This window comes from Paralichthys olivaceus, chromosome 24 (assembly GCF_024713975.1).
Source record: "Paralichthys olivaceus isolate ysfri-2021 chromosome 24, ASM2471397v2, whole genome shotgun sequence".
In the NCBI taxonomy this organism is placed as follows: domain Eukaryota; kingdom Metazoa; phylum Chordata; class Actinopteri; order Pleuronectiformes; family Paralichthyidae; genus Paralichthys; species Paralichthys olivaceus.
In genome coordinates, this window is record NC_091116.1 from 5,416,017 (window position 1) to 5,430,715 (window position 14,699).

General features: G+C 42.8%; 1 protein-coding gene across 6 annotated transcripts in view; it reads left to right on the forward strand.

Annotated features, from left to right (window-relative positions):
* Positions 1-14,699, forward strand: part of LOC109639745 (metalloreductase STEAP3) — a 126,534-nt gene that overhangs the window by 58,702 nt on the left and 53,133 nt on the right. For 5 of the 6 annotated variants that reach the window (XM_069521285.1, XM_069521286.1, XM_069521284.1 and 2 more), the window contains exon 3: positions 2,587-2,666. The gene's annotated coding sequence lies outside the window, so the exon portion shown is untranslated. Of the gene's footprint in view, positions 1-2,586; positions 2,667-13,213; positions 13,304-14,699 lie in introns of those variants that run through there. The other variant, XM_069521287.1, reaches the window with a different exon arrangement.

Consider the following 14,699-nt stretch of genomic DNA (forward strand, 5'->3'; position numbering starts at 1 on the left):
AATCCCATCACCCTGAGCTGTGCTGTCTTTTAATGCTAATATACTAAAATGAGAAAGTTAACTTAGACCCTGTCAAGTATAGATTTTTGCCGGCTGATGCCAGAATCAATATTCAATATTATCACATATTATAAAATAGATTTCGTGATTATTCCTGCGATGTTTTTATCAAACCCGAAATGTTATCGAGGCTTCATATTTAACAGTTTGACCATAAAATGATTTATAAATATCTAGAAACAAATAAAACACAAATACTAACAAATATATAGAACTTTTATCAAAAGAGATGTTTGTTTATTCTGTAAAATAAAAGTTTTTTATATCGGCAAATAGACTTAAATACAGATGTGTGTGAAAAGCTACAATCGATTATTAATCCACCAAATTATGAGCCAACAACCTATTCGCCAATAAATGAGTCAGAGTTAGCATCGTCATAGTGTGCTGATATTAGCATTTAGCTCAAAGTGATCTCCTCTCTCCTCTGGTGATGGTGGAATATTCAGATCTGTTGTCTGTATTGCTAAAGGCTTTACTAGCGAAGACAACTCTAGTGCAACCCTAGCTCGTAGCAAAGCGAGTTACACATGTCTGCATAACAAGACTACAGATATATAAAGGGCTGCTCAGCTGATGAATCTGCTTTTTATCTTTTCTTTTTCCTCATAAAATGCTGAAAAACTTCAAGAGGACCGAACATCTCCTCTCCTGTCGTGTCCTAGAGGATCCTCCTTTTTTTCAAAACCCATCTCCTCTAATCCAACACGCTTTCCTTTCTCCTCCCTGCGACTCTCAGATCTCTCGCTTATTTATTAAGAGCAAACTTTGAATCGTCTAATCCTAAATGCTTTATCCCCTGAAGCAGTGAGAAAATAAATCAGCGTGTTTTCCAGCGGCACAGATACCTGCTGGGCTCTGCAGCCTCCTGCGGACTTACAGCAGCATGTGGGCTCACAATGGCCCCAAGTGACAACCAAGGTTAATCCTATATGTCGCCATTATGCGGGGTCAAGCTCTCTCGCCATATATTTAGTGTGTCATTAATTTCCAACCTGCTACTGCTGCGGCAAGAGCAAGCTGCCGCTGCTCAGGTCTCCCCGCACGCTCACACTCACACACACACACGTATGCAGATGGATACACACACACATGCACACACACAATGACTCGCTACATTAGCTAAATGGCTAGAGCTCCGTCTCTCTTTTCCTCTCTCTAATGAGACGGGTCTCTGGATCGTGTAGTCTATTCATCATTCTGCTTGTTCCAATCTACCTCTTCTTTTGTCAGGGTTCGGTCGCAGGGCCGAAGTCGTCAGAGGCGACATAAATCACCTGTCAGCATTGGTCCCTGGGCTCCCATAATGCTCTATTAACGGGGTCCACCGCCGTTATTGACAAAGCAGCCGACAGGTATTACAGCCACTGTGGTCAGGGTCGTTCCTGTTCATGTGGTTTATAGAGTGTGGTTATTGTTCATTATTTTGTTGCACTCGAACGTGATACTACATCACAAAAGGCTTCCTGCATGTTTAATGTGGCTGCATATGGAGCAAATACACAATTTGAACACAACGGTAACTCTGCTGAGGCATTATTTGGTCAGTTGGTGTAAAAAACATAAAAAGAGATTGACTGAGGTGGAAACATTTCGTTCGGTTATTCATTCAGTCTGTAATGATTAGTATTAGGGACGTACTGAAGAAAAACATTTCTGATCTTGTGATTGTCCTCTAAAGTGACACATAGCCTAGAATTACAACTTTATTCTAGTAATGTCACTTTAGTCGACTCATAAAATCATGACTTTATTCTCAAAATCGAATAATTGGCACCAACAGCCATTTGAAACTGTTTTGATCTCAGTAAAATAAAAATAAAATCAACAAGGTAATTGTATGTGCCTGCTGATTTACAACAAAGAGGCTTAAAAGAAATAAAACTCAAATGCCTTTTTTTTTTTCAAGGTGGTTTTCAACCAGGGAGATTCTACATTGAATAAGAAATTCAAAGTAACTTAACTGAACAGAAAACAATAAAATGTAATAAAGCAACTTTGGCTCATGATCGTAACTGATTTAACGTCCAGCAGAAACCAGCTGAGCTTTAGGTCTCCCTTCAAATAACCCCTTTATAAACCCTGCAGTGCACTTCAGGCGTGGCTGGTTCATTACGTGTTTCAGATGTCAGGGGGCTTCTCTGTGTATTTCAGTCACTGTACTGAAAGCGTCTCTGGAGAGAGAAGAAGGACTTTAACCTCCTCCGAACCCTGAGAAACTTAAAAATAAGTAAAAGGAAGATGCCTTCGCTATCTCTCTCCACGAGGAACTCGACCTCGCAGCCCCCACATCTGCAGCCAGTCCCTCAGGTCTGATCAGAAAAGACAGGATATGACCTCATCTGTGACCGTGTGACCCGAGGAAGTGCTTCAAAAGAAAATGAGGGTCAACCTCGGGGAGACTTGCACGAAAGACGAGGTTACAGTTTGACCTCGTATGAAACCCGCGCTCGGATTTTGTTTTTGTTTTATGACGAACATGTGTCAAGTAAATGAATAAGTGCTGTCTTTGTTTATTCCCTGCAGCTGGAGGGGGACGTGCTGGATCCAGATTCTCTAAACCTGAAGAAGCGGATCAGTTTTATGGACTCGACTGAGAAACAAAGGTATGTTTTCTTCTAGATTTATTCCCGTGATGTATTTTTTTCTGGTCGTGTGGACAAACAGGAATATTGAGATTTACCTCACACCACCTGCCACTCTGTGGGGCTTTCTTCATGCGTAGTTACCCCCCCATCAGCCTCCCACACCCGACACTGTTTGTCTGGTCACGCATGGTCGTGTACATGTGTGTGTTTGTGTGCTGCGCCGCTGCAGACCATGCAGGACAAAGGAGGGGCCACCAGGGAGGGAACGGAGGTATCTGTGAAGACCGAAAGACGGACATGAGGAACAAAAACAGAGGAAGGGGAGAAAGGGGGGAGAGAGGAGAGGCTTTTACCCATCATTCTCTGGTCGGCAGCCAAGAGCATGGACCAGTCTGACAGGAACACACAGTCTGTACACCTGTTCGAACCAGCTGGCCGTCACTACCTGTCCCAGAAGCAGCTTCGCCCTCAGACACACCCACAACACTCACCCCACAAAGGGGGTGAGTCGGCAGTGGGTGGGTGCATGAGAGAGTGTGAGGGATGGAAAGGAGGCAGGGTGATGGTGCAGGAGTGCTCTTGAGCAACAAAAAGACAGTGTGCCTGAGGTTCATTGTTTACATTTGATCCAGTTAGTTTAATCATAATTAATAGAAGACACTAAAGACTTTTAGTTTTGTCCTTCAGATCTGAAGAGACTGTAACGTCCCTTAAATCAACACGTGATGACTCAGACTCTTTTTTCACCATTTGAGATTTGACTCACTCTTCTGCAGCAGCCTGACTGAAGCTGGTTTCATAACAGTAATAGCAGGAAATGCACAATGATTCTCTCAAATTTTCGTGAAATTCGTTAGAAATTTTCAGGCGAACCCAACTAACGTTTCACAGCTGCACAGCAGAGGAGAGAGAGTGCTGTGCTTGGCCGGGCAGAGTCGTCAGACATGCTCAGAGGCTACAGACAATAGAGAAAATGAATAAATTCAGTAAAGGAAGAAGCTAAAGGCAAACAGGAACGAGAGAAAAAAGGAGGAAATTTCCAAATGAATGAATGAACAGATGACCCCCCCCCATCCCCTGGGCGCCACAGATGTGCGTGTGTGCCGGGTGATAAACGGCAGGCCAATTGAAGCGACACGACAGCGGCCATATTAAAAGGCCTAAATGGCATTTGCATGGTGTAATTACCGGTGGCTGGTCTGCTCTTTGTGTCCGCAGCCACCAGGGTCCTGTAGAGAAATTGTCCCTGAATGGGCGCCAGCGAAATGAGGTGCGGCGGGGTCAGAGCGGCGGCATGTTCGCAGCTGACTGGTGGCTCAGAAAAAGCCACCAGTGAATGGGCACGGCGTGTTTTTGTGTGCACCCACCATGCTTTTCTTAAAAGCTGCCACACCAGCCTCTCGGCATGTGTGACCGGGCTGTTGAAGGTGGCACCTGCCTCCCTCTCATGTATTAAATTCCTCTCGGGGATAATAATGTTCTCGACATGGAAGATCACATTCAGCAGACATGACACCCTGACACCAGCCGCCACGGCCTGCAAATGTAAATCTCACCAGATTAGATGTCTGTAAGCAGCTTGTGTGTGTGTGTGTGTGTGTGTGTGTGTGTGTGTGTGTGTGTGTGTGTGTGTGTGTGTGTGTGTGTGTAGGTGTTAGAGACTGATAGATGGATCGAGACGTTGGAAACGGGTGTTTTTATATTTATGTGTGCGCCTCCTTCTCAGATCTCATCCACAGAAATAGACTCTAAAGAGATCTCACTCCGTCCCATCCTGCAGCGAAACAAAAACCTCTGCTTGACGTTTTTATGGATGTTACCTATTTAGCAACCTTGTGCAGTTGAAGACGGGATTTTGTGTCAGATGGGGTGAAAATGATCCCGATACCGGACTCCCCCTGATATCTGGATCCCTCTTACACATGATAAATTGACTTTTAGCGAAGAGAAGTAAGTAATCTTGTAAATAAAACCCTGTTTTACATCGATGATTAATTATAACACCTCAAGTCTTCAAGATTTTGAAATGAAATGAAAGGCATCTCTCTATGGAAGATTTAAGGTATTTCCTTTTGATGAATCTGTCTTTTCTGTCGTTCACAGACATATTGGCATCAGCGTTTATTTTTGCTGATATGTGCCAATGTGAGAGTTTTGAAAGATTTGCATTTCTGTTTATATTTTACATAAAAATATTCAACTACTATGCAACTATTGATAATAATAAAAAAAAATTAAAGATAGGTCACACTAAGAAACGTTTGGTTAGATGTGCTCAGATCACCCCAGCAGCGACGTGTCGTGTCATATAATGACTATTATAGAAAACATACAGACCCACAGGTGAATCTCACAGTTACATTTCTCCGATTCTTCAATATCAGATCTGTCAACGTAAAAATGGCTTAATGACAAACTGCTTCCAACCTAAATTAGTTTTTTAAGGCTCAATGTAAACACGTCTGCTGTTACCTCAGATCACACCTGATACAAACCCGCCATCGTACTCCGTCTAAATGTGTCTGAGGATTAGGCCGAGCAGGTGACAGTATTGATCAGTGATGCATAATATCTTATTTTCTCTCGTACTCACTATCTGACGACATGTGTCTCAGTGTCTGTTACATTGACGTCTGTCTCGTACATGTCTTTTTTTTACTCAAATGTATTTTAAACTGTAGATTTCACTGTCGTTTGGATCTTATATATTTTCCTCAGTCTTGGGTGTAAAGCACAATGCTGGGAACTGTGTAGTATACCCGAAATAAATGTTGATAATTGGGCGGAATTGGTTGATTTTTTTATCTACAAGCACATCTTTGCTCTAATTACTTAAAAAATGAGTTTAGTTTTTGTCTTTCAGCTCATTTTATTTCTAAATTTGAGTACCGACGCAGGGGCGTGTTTTGAAGTCAGTATTTTGAACTCAGTCAGTGACTGACAAGTGATTTTTCTGCAGTTAACCCCACCCGCCTGGCACAGCCAGCAAGGTTAACCAAACACAACAATTTCAGCTTGTGCTTCAAATCGCTGTTTTTTTAATGTGCATGTGTCTGTGTACGACTGCATGTGCAGGCTAATGTGGATGTGCACTAGTGACTTTGTGTGTTGCAGAATAGCCCAGTGTGTGCATATATGCATGCTCCTGAGTGTGTCTCTACTTGAGAGTGCGCACTGAGTGTGTGTGTGTGTGTGTGTGTGTGTGTGTGTGTGTGTGTGTGTGTGTGTGTGTGTGTGTGTGTGTGTGTGTGTGTGTGTGTGTGCAGCTACAGTGTGTCAGCATCGCCGCTCCATCTCCCAGGGCGTCTCCTGGAAGCTGACAACTGGATAATAGCTTTTTACTTTTCCAGAGCAGGGCTCCGGAGAGAACTAATATGATTATAAATCATTATTCAAATAGAAAGGTGAGGCGCGGCGCTCAGGATAGTAAGAGAGCATGATAATAGCATCATTACCTTTTTTTATTTATTTATAATTCAGATTTTTCCTTTTTGCAAGCGTGGCAACTCAACCTAATGCAGGACTACAGGGGATTTCTCTCTGTGTTATGAGGAGGTGTGCATGCATCACACCATCCTGGAGGACAGGAGAGGTGAAGATGAAGTGATTGTAACAGGGGATGAAGGCGCTTCGTTTAATAAAATGAAAAATGTTTACATGTCAATTTTTGCTTAGATGTTTAGTTGCGAAGGAAAAACATCCAAACAGATTAGCGTGCGGCTCGGGATGTAATTTTCTGTCCTATCCCGAAAGAAAATTAGCTGAGCCCGAGCCAAACCTGACAGGCATTCTGTTTTTCTGTCCCAAACCAGCCTGAGACCAATGTTTTCCCCGATCGCACAGCGTAAAAAATCAAGTAGGTAGCCCAGCCAACACTGTTTCCCATTGATTATCTACAGTGTGACCGTCATATTTAACTAACCCAAACCTGCCACAGTTTCATGGTGAAACTAATTTGTTTTTCAACTTCTCATAATAACTTCAGAGATCTCTAACTTGTGGTGTGTGCAGTGCAGTTTGCTGCGTACTCATTTTTTGCTACCGCGTGCTTGTGCTGTGGTCGACAACATTTTTACCGTCCACGCAGACGGTCAGATCTTAAAGTTTCATTTGCAGTTGTGGCATTGATGCAGTTCTCACTGAGAACTTAATGAATTTTGTAGGAAATTATTCAACGTGACCTGACCCATCTCTACATCCCAGTTTGGGTCGGGTAACCTCACTCTACAGGTTTACGTTCCTTAAATGTCTTCTCCTTTTATTTATTATTGCATTTTCCTAATGTTTAGAAACTTGAAAGTGACCAGCTACAAAAGAATGATCAAAATCTCCTTTTTTAAATCAAAATGTCTTGTATTTATAGCGTAAAATGCACAATAGGATAATGGAAGGAGGGCAGGATTTTGTGTTTGGTATTGAAAGTCCTGTTAGCTGTTAGCGTGCAAGGCAGAGTGCTTTTGTTCTCTAAAAGCGATGCCTCCTTAGATTCATCTGTGATCGCTTGAAGTTGGCTGACCTGGAAAGCTGAACTGTGTTGTGTATTGAAGTCAGACTTCGATTCCACTTTGAGTCGTCATCCATGTCACAGTCAGTTTTTTGTTCTGACTGCAGTTTCAGGGATTTATCTGATGCTCTTATCCGCACAAAAGATTCAGGGCGCTTCAGCAGCGGGGGGGGGAGAAACGTTCTGCGACTTAACTAAATGCTTTGTTATTCCGCCGCTGCTCAGGTACGAGCTCCTGATGAGCAGGCAGTGCATCAGATGTCACTAAAATTCAGATGATGTAGCAGCCGATTAGTCACAACGCCGCGGCTTTGTGTGGCGTGCGACAGCGAGAGAGGACGGAGCAAATCTGTCTTTGTCAGAGCAGAAAGAGGCTGCTTGCTTCGGAGTTAGCGATTCCCTCGCTGACAATTCCACACAATGTAAATCCGAGGGAAAAGTGAAGTGACTGAAACAATGTCATCAGCTGACGATAAGGCTGCCGTGAAATACCCCGAGAGTAAAGAGGTTCAGACTTGAGGGCTGATTGAGGATCCGTTTTGCCTTTGAGGTTATGTCAGCTCTTCCCGTCCAAAAAGATAAAAATCATGCCTTGATGTTTGCTCCAAGAAAATGTTTCTGTTTAAACCAACCATGTAATGAGTCGCTCTGCCGCCATTGTGCGCATGTGTGTGTGTCGTGTTCTTGCACAAACAGAAGAGGTGTGTCTGCTTATGTGTGTACGTCTTGTTCGTGGCGCCCCACCGAGAAGGAATCTCACCATTTGTCCTCCAGCTGATTTCAGTAAACGCAGCGAAGAGGGCCCAACCCAGTAACTTTATTTTTGGCTTCCCAGCACTAAGGCTGAACAGATGTCACTCTCAATGAGCAGCAGAGGAGCTGAGAGTGGCAACGGGAAGAAACTCTTATGATTGCAGACATGAGAGTGTAGCGTTTACATCCCCAACTTCACCTAAAGTCACTTAATTCAGCAAAGTTCATCCTCAATATCAATTCACTACTTTTTAACTGGATGTCACAAAAAAGTTTATTGACTGATGCTGCACAGTTTTTTTTTTTTAACCTCGTGATCTGATCCTGAAGTGATTGAAGACAGGAAACTGATGACATTATGAAAACGAATGAGTTATTACGGCCGGTTCTTTTGTTAATAGCCGTTTTGTAAAATTATAGATTATATAGAGACTGAACGCCCATAGACTTGGATATAAAGATGGATGACATGTCGGCTGCTTCCTCCCACGACTCTAGACACGAGGCCAAAAAATCTCGGATACAAACGAGTCATTTCATTGAATTGAGATTAGCTCTCAGCTGTTCAGACTTCGGTGTGGGGTTAGAATATAAATTGTTTTATATTGTTCATTATGAATTTATTTTGAAGGCCTTGTCCACTTCCATGGAAATGAATTGTGTCTTCACAAACACACACTCGTGAGCTGAGAGACGGACACAGAAATTGCACCTTCAGCGTCTGCAGATGATCAAAGTGAAATATCTGTCGCAGACTAGTAACGGCGTCTCCTGCGTATCAGCTCTTCCAGGTTCGACAATTACCTGCATCCTCTGGTAAAAGTGTGCTTACCTTTTCATAGGAATTACGTCTGATGTGCCCTTAAGCAAGGCCCTGAACCTCTAATTACCTCAGCGGAGAACAAAAGAGGAGGAAGGACTTTTCTTTGCCGTAAAACGGAGCTGAAGAAAGAACATGCAGATTCAGCAAACGTTTTCAATCTGAGCCAAAGGTGTTTTACTGTGGTGCTGAGAAAGCTGCAGGAGCAGTGAAATCATTTTTAAAAGGCACGGGGGAGACTGTCAGAGCTGCAGGGTTCTGCTCCGGGATGATAAAGCAGGGCACGCTGGGAGACTTGACCCTGTGGCCCAAAGGAACGAGGGGGGACCATCATTAGTGTGGCACCAGGAAGGTTGTGCACTTGACCTGGCAGCCCTCGTGTCCAGATAAGAGTGACGGATGGGCCTCAGACCCTCCCTCCTTCCCTCGCTTCCCCCTTCCTATCCTCATCCTCCAAAGCCACCAGGTACAGGCATGAAAAGAACCAGGAAAACGAAAAGACTAATGAAACTCAACTGCTCAGATACACGTCGCCTCAGCAACACTTCTTCCTCCCACTCCTCCTCCTCGCCGCCCGCCATCCCCTCCCTCCCGCCTCATCCCTGGCGACAGCACAGAGACTTGTTAGAAGACTGATGTCTGCCCCAGTTTAACTAATTAATCTCTCTCAACTCGAGAGCTTTTCCTGAAGCCCAGCAGAACACGTCAGGCCACTGAGTGATCACACCTGGGTTTTGGAGGAGAGATACATCACTTTACGTCAGGTGACAAGAGAACAACACAGAGAAAAGCCTGTTGGATCTTTTCTTTTGTTTCTTGCTCTGAATTTATCTGATCCTCTGCAGTGCTGCACTCCCTCTCCATCGGTCTCTTCACACCTGTATCAACTGCAGTATCTTAGTGTGTTAGCATGAAAATTGACATGATAAAGAATTGACTGTATATAAAGATCCAATTGATCAAATTGTACGGAATCCAATCCAAAACATCCTGGATATGGCTGCCGCTCTTTTGCCTTCCTGCTGATTAATGCGTTCACCCAATAGCGAGTCGGTCTCACCTGTCGATCATGACATTTCACCCCAGCTCGCCAGATGAAGCAGCACTTTAACAAACATTAGAACGATAAAACCAACTTTCAGAAAATTCAGTTTGACGTGTACTTTGACTTTTATTTTGGTTCAAGATGACTCGGCTTCACTGTTGAGGAGCTGTCGTGTCATCCATCTTCATATACATATCCGTCTAGCCATCCTTTAAGCTACTTGTTGCAACAGCCATCGTGCTCTGTCAGAGTAATGACACATTATTAAGCAACTTCCTCCCACTCATGTAATTTAACCCATCAAGTACTCATGTTATCTTACAGGAGGCAGGGATGAGTCTCTGTGTTTATATCCACATTTGCACCATCACTGGAGAATTTTTAAAAAAAGATAAAGGACTTTCCAAGGCCCTGATGTTCCCTGAACGTACCACAGTACCACAGTGCCATGTGTCTATAATATGGAAAGAAAAACTCTAAATGGTGCCATTGGACTTCCGGTGTTTTGCAGACTCATCTGATAACAGCGTTCCGGTCTGGTCATAACATTAGACCATATGTGAGAGCTGTAATAAAGACTGAACATAGCTCAGCTCTTTGTTCATCTCTCAGGTCTGATACGACAGCGTATGTTCCTGCAGTCTATGGACTGAACCAGCCATTAATCTGACTTGGACAGACCTTCTCAAAAGACTACTCTGAATAAAGGTTAAATAAACACAGTGAGAATATTTGCTTTAAGCCTTCTACTACTACTGTACAGTAAGTTGAGTATTGTGACATTAACAAATCACATTTTCAGACATTATCTCAGCTACAGCAAATAAATCACCATGATTACATCATGTGCTGTTTTTAGGCCTTGGCAGATCAGACTGGGTTTTGGCTGCACTGAGCTCCGTCAGAAAAAGAACTACAGGAAACACTTCTGTCTCCATGAGAAGCAAAAGAGAAGCAAGAAAAACTCCTTCCATCTATTTTCACTCAGAGTTTTTTATATTTAGCTTTTATTTACATGTGGAACCTCCTCAGAAAGGATTTGGCAGCTCATCGTTGCACGTTGACTTGCGTTTTTTCGGTGAATCGCTCTATAAAAAAGGAATCTTTCAGTGTTCCTGGCAGTAAAAAGGACATTTCTACTGTGGCCAAGTTGCAACATCCCATCCCAAAAGAGATAACAAGGGGATTTATGGGAAATTTAGTATTAATGCTGACAGATAACTAGCACGAGCACAGTTTGTCTGACGTGTTTGTCGCTAGAGGCAGATTTTAGGAATAATTTTACAATTATTTATCATCATCTTTAAAATCTGACCTCTTGAACAGACGGTAGCAAATGATGTCTTGTTCGTCCTTAATCCAGAATAGATGTTGCTTCGCTGTCTGAGCCGTAGGTGTGTGTGACTGTGGGCCAGCAGAGTATGAGCTCTTATGTCAGAGCTTCATTAAGTCCTGGTCCATGCTGATTGTTACCAGCTGCACTGCAGCCTACAGTTATTGAATGTTCATTGCTTAATAGCAGAGGCCGGCCGGTGAGGCACTGTGAGTTATAAACCGCACTAATCTAATGAAGGTCCTGGGGAGGAGGAGGACCAGATACTCTTGATATGTCTTGGAAATATAATGCCATATAGTTTCCCTGATGTGCTTTCATTGCCTCAGAGTGGCAAGTGATATGATATGAAAGTGTGTAATGTTAGTGTGGGAGCAGTCGCTCAGTAGGAATCCAGACATTCCCAGCTCACGTGTGGATCCAGTAACCTTCAGGCCACCGTGAGAGAACTTCTGAAAGTTGGGTGAAGGAGAAATGTACACATCCATGTATATGTGATAAAATGAAAGAATATATAAAATTCAAAACTGCCACGGGGATCTAACGTCAAACTTTGGTGTCTGACAGAAAGTCATGAAAAAAAAAAAGATGCAGAAATTCATGTTTCAACTTAAACAGTTAAAAATCGTGAATAATAGTTCAAATGAAAACAGAAATGTAGAGAATGGATCCCTGAGGCACGCCTATACTGTCCAGTTACCAAAGGAAACAAAGCATCTTTGGCTCAGGAAGTACTGTGTTGGCTGGATTATAACATAACCTTGATTATAGAATAACAAATAATTCTATACTAAGTCAGATATTTCAATATGTTTTCACTCGACAAGAGTTTAGAAAGACACGCTACACCAACTTTCAAAAACTTAAACTTTTAAACTTTTAGAACTTTCTAGCCTTGCAACATTATGCCGACAAAAAACCTATAATGCAATGGGGTGTTTTTTCAATTGAAAAATAAAATATGCTGTCGTTTTTATGTAGATGTCTCAATTATAATATTATCTGCACTTTATCAAAGAGAAAAATCTCCTTTGAAAGTTGCTTCAGTAGTAAGTTAGTCAAATCCACTCATCCAGGGGACAATGAGCGAGCAAGTCTGAGGTCAGGTGTTTATAAAAAAAAAAAGTGGATGTTTGAAGTAAAACGTTTTGGGTGGAGGTGTTGAGAGGTGTTGACTGGCCCGTCACAGAACCCACTTCCATGTTGATTCAATGAAATCACACTGGAGTCCCACCCTCTGACGGCGGATTGATCCTGACCCCCACTTGACTTCCAAAACCAATAAACAGCTAACACATGCCGATGGAGGCGAAGTGAAACTGTTACTTTTGGCTCCCTGTCCTCGGCTTTGATGTGATCAGGGGGACCTTGGCTGATAGACTAAATATATCCAGACATCTGCTACTCACTTTGTCCCTGTTTTATGTTCTCTGCAAACATGTTATCTTTTTCACTTTTACCCGGCAACTGTGGAGAGAGTCGTGGTCGGCTAAATGAAAATCGTCTGTCGCTTCGTGATTGAGTGCGCGAACAGCCAATTGGAACCCTGCTATCCCAAAATTGATTTCATGTAAACCAACAGTGGCGCTGCTGCGTCTTCATTTCATTAAACGTGCCGGGGCTTCAATCTTTTCCACCCGTGACTTGTATTGAATGAAAGATAGCCAGACATAATATCTATAGATCCAAAACCATGTGTGCGACAGTGCAAATAATCCCACTTTTTATCAAAAAGAAAAGAGTTGGAGAGAGCAAAAAAAACAAAGCATGTGCCAGATGAATTGGCGGAATATATATCATGGAGAATGATTTCCTTACAAAGCAAGGGTCGTGTACCTGAGCAGGATTTAAGGAGCTTCAATGAGTTATCATGCTATCATTCCGCGCTGTCAGTGCCTTATTATTTGGAGGATCAGTGACGCTTGTATCATATTTCACTCTCCACTCCTTTCGGGAACCCTCCGCTGCAGCAGCCCTGCTGGGCCCTGCTCATAACTGGGGGAGAGTTTTAGGACTTCATACGTTTTCTCAGGGAAAAGCCACAAGACTGATTTAGCTGTAATCTTATCCTATGTCTTTATAGAAGCCAGATCTGATGCATCGAGAGCGGCGCAGTCAGATTCCAAGATATGACCTGAGCTGTGGAGGCAACAGTCGCCTCCTTCAGTTACAGGGGTACGGCGCTGTGTATTCTGAAAAGGTGAGGAGAACATTGAAAAGACAGAAACTCTGATAACAGGCTGATAATGTTTTGATAGAGAGTCATTAACACGCTTTAAAACAGATAATAGTCGTAACGCTTCATTCTTCTTGTCTCGTCTTTGAGAGTTTTAAAAACCTGCAGTTGTCAGTGATCAAACTCTAACGGACTAAATTACCCATAAAGGACAATTCTCTTGCATGTGCTTTGATTGTTAATTTAATGAAGCATGTGCACGTATCTCTTTTAGTAAATATTTCTTTATCGCCTTTCTAAAAGAGGATGAATATAAACGAGTACAAAACATCAAGGGCAACAAGCTAAATAATACAATATTGTTTAAAATCAAAAACAGCAAATGATAATATAGAATTATCATGTGCATTGTCGCCTCGTCATTCAAACAAACCTTTTATTTTGGTTCAAACTAAACTGAAAAGTCCAAAGGCCCCGGACCAAAGAAGGAAGGTGTGAAGGCGCCGAAGCATAAAGAGAAAGATGCGGAGGCAGCAAGTGAAAGGCAAACTGTAAATGCGAGGAGAGGGAGCAGAGGAGAGGAGGGGGTGTAGCTGCAGCGGTCAGGAGTATCACTGGCAAAGTCAGATCAATTTAAGCTGCTAAATTCTTCAAGGCGTCTGCTGAAAGCTGGAGGGGGGCCGGGCGGCATGCTTGTTTACCGCTGATGAGAGATAATTTCATATTCTCTCTGCTCCGTCGCGGGAGTCACCTGATAGTCAGTCGTATGAAATATTGGGGCCACAGTCATAGCGGGACTGTAATGACATATCTGTCTGCTGCAGTCGGAAGGCCACTTGTATACCTTGCGGCTGGATGGGTCAATTTAGATCACGTTCAGAGTATAAATTAATCAGGGAGCTGAGGGAGAGAGTTTCAATTAAGGAAACCTGGATTGAATTGTGCTCGTCTTTTAAACTGAGTGGATTTTCAAGTTGTCAAGCAAATTTATTAATATCATATCTGCTGTTACGTCTTTTTATCCAGATGGAAAATGACCTTAAATCAGTTTCCCAGTTTTTTACAAAAGAAATAATTCCCTGTCTTCTAAAAGTGAGGCACCAAATCCTCCACCCCCCCAAAAAAAAGATGAACACATGCATCTGAGCACATTAAATGGTGCATCCTAAGCGAAACCACAACAGAAATCCCAACTCATGCTGTTCCGTACCAATGCATGAGAAGCAGTGCGTTGACTTATCCCAAATGCAGATGTCAGGGCAGGCTTTCTGGTTATCTGATCCGACACCTAACATGGCAGATCTATCTGAGCAGTACATGGCACGAGACAGGAAATGAAAATGACTTTACTCTGCTCTTTTCTCATTTAAATAGCATCGGTTTGTGCAGCCATGCGTGTCTCGTGTTTGTGGGGGTGGAG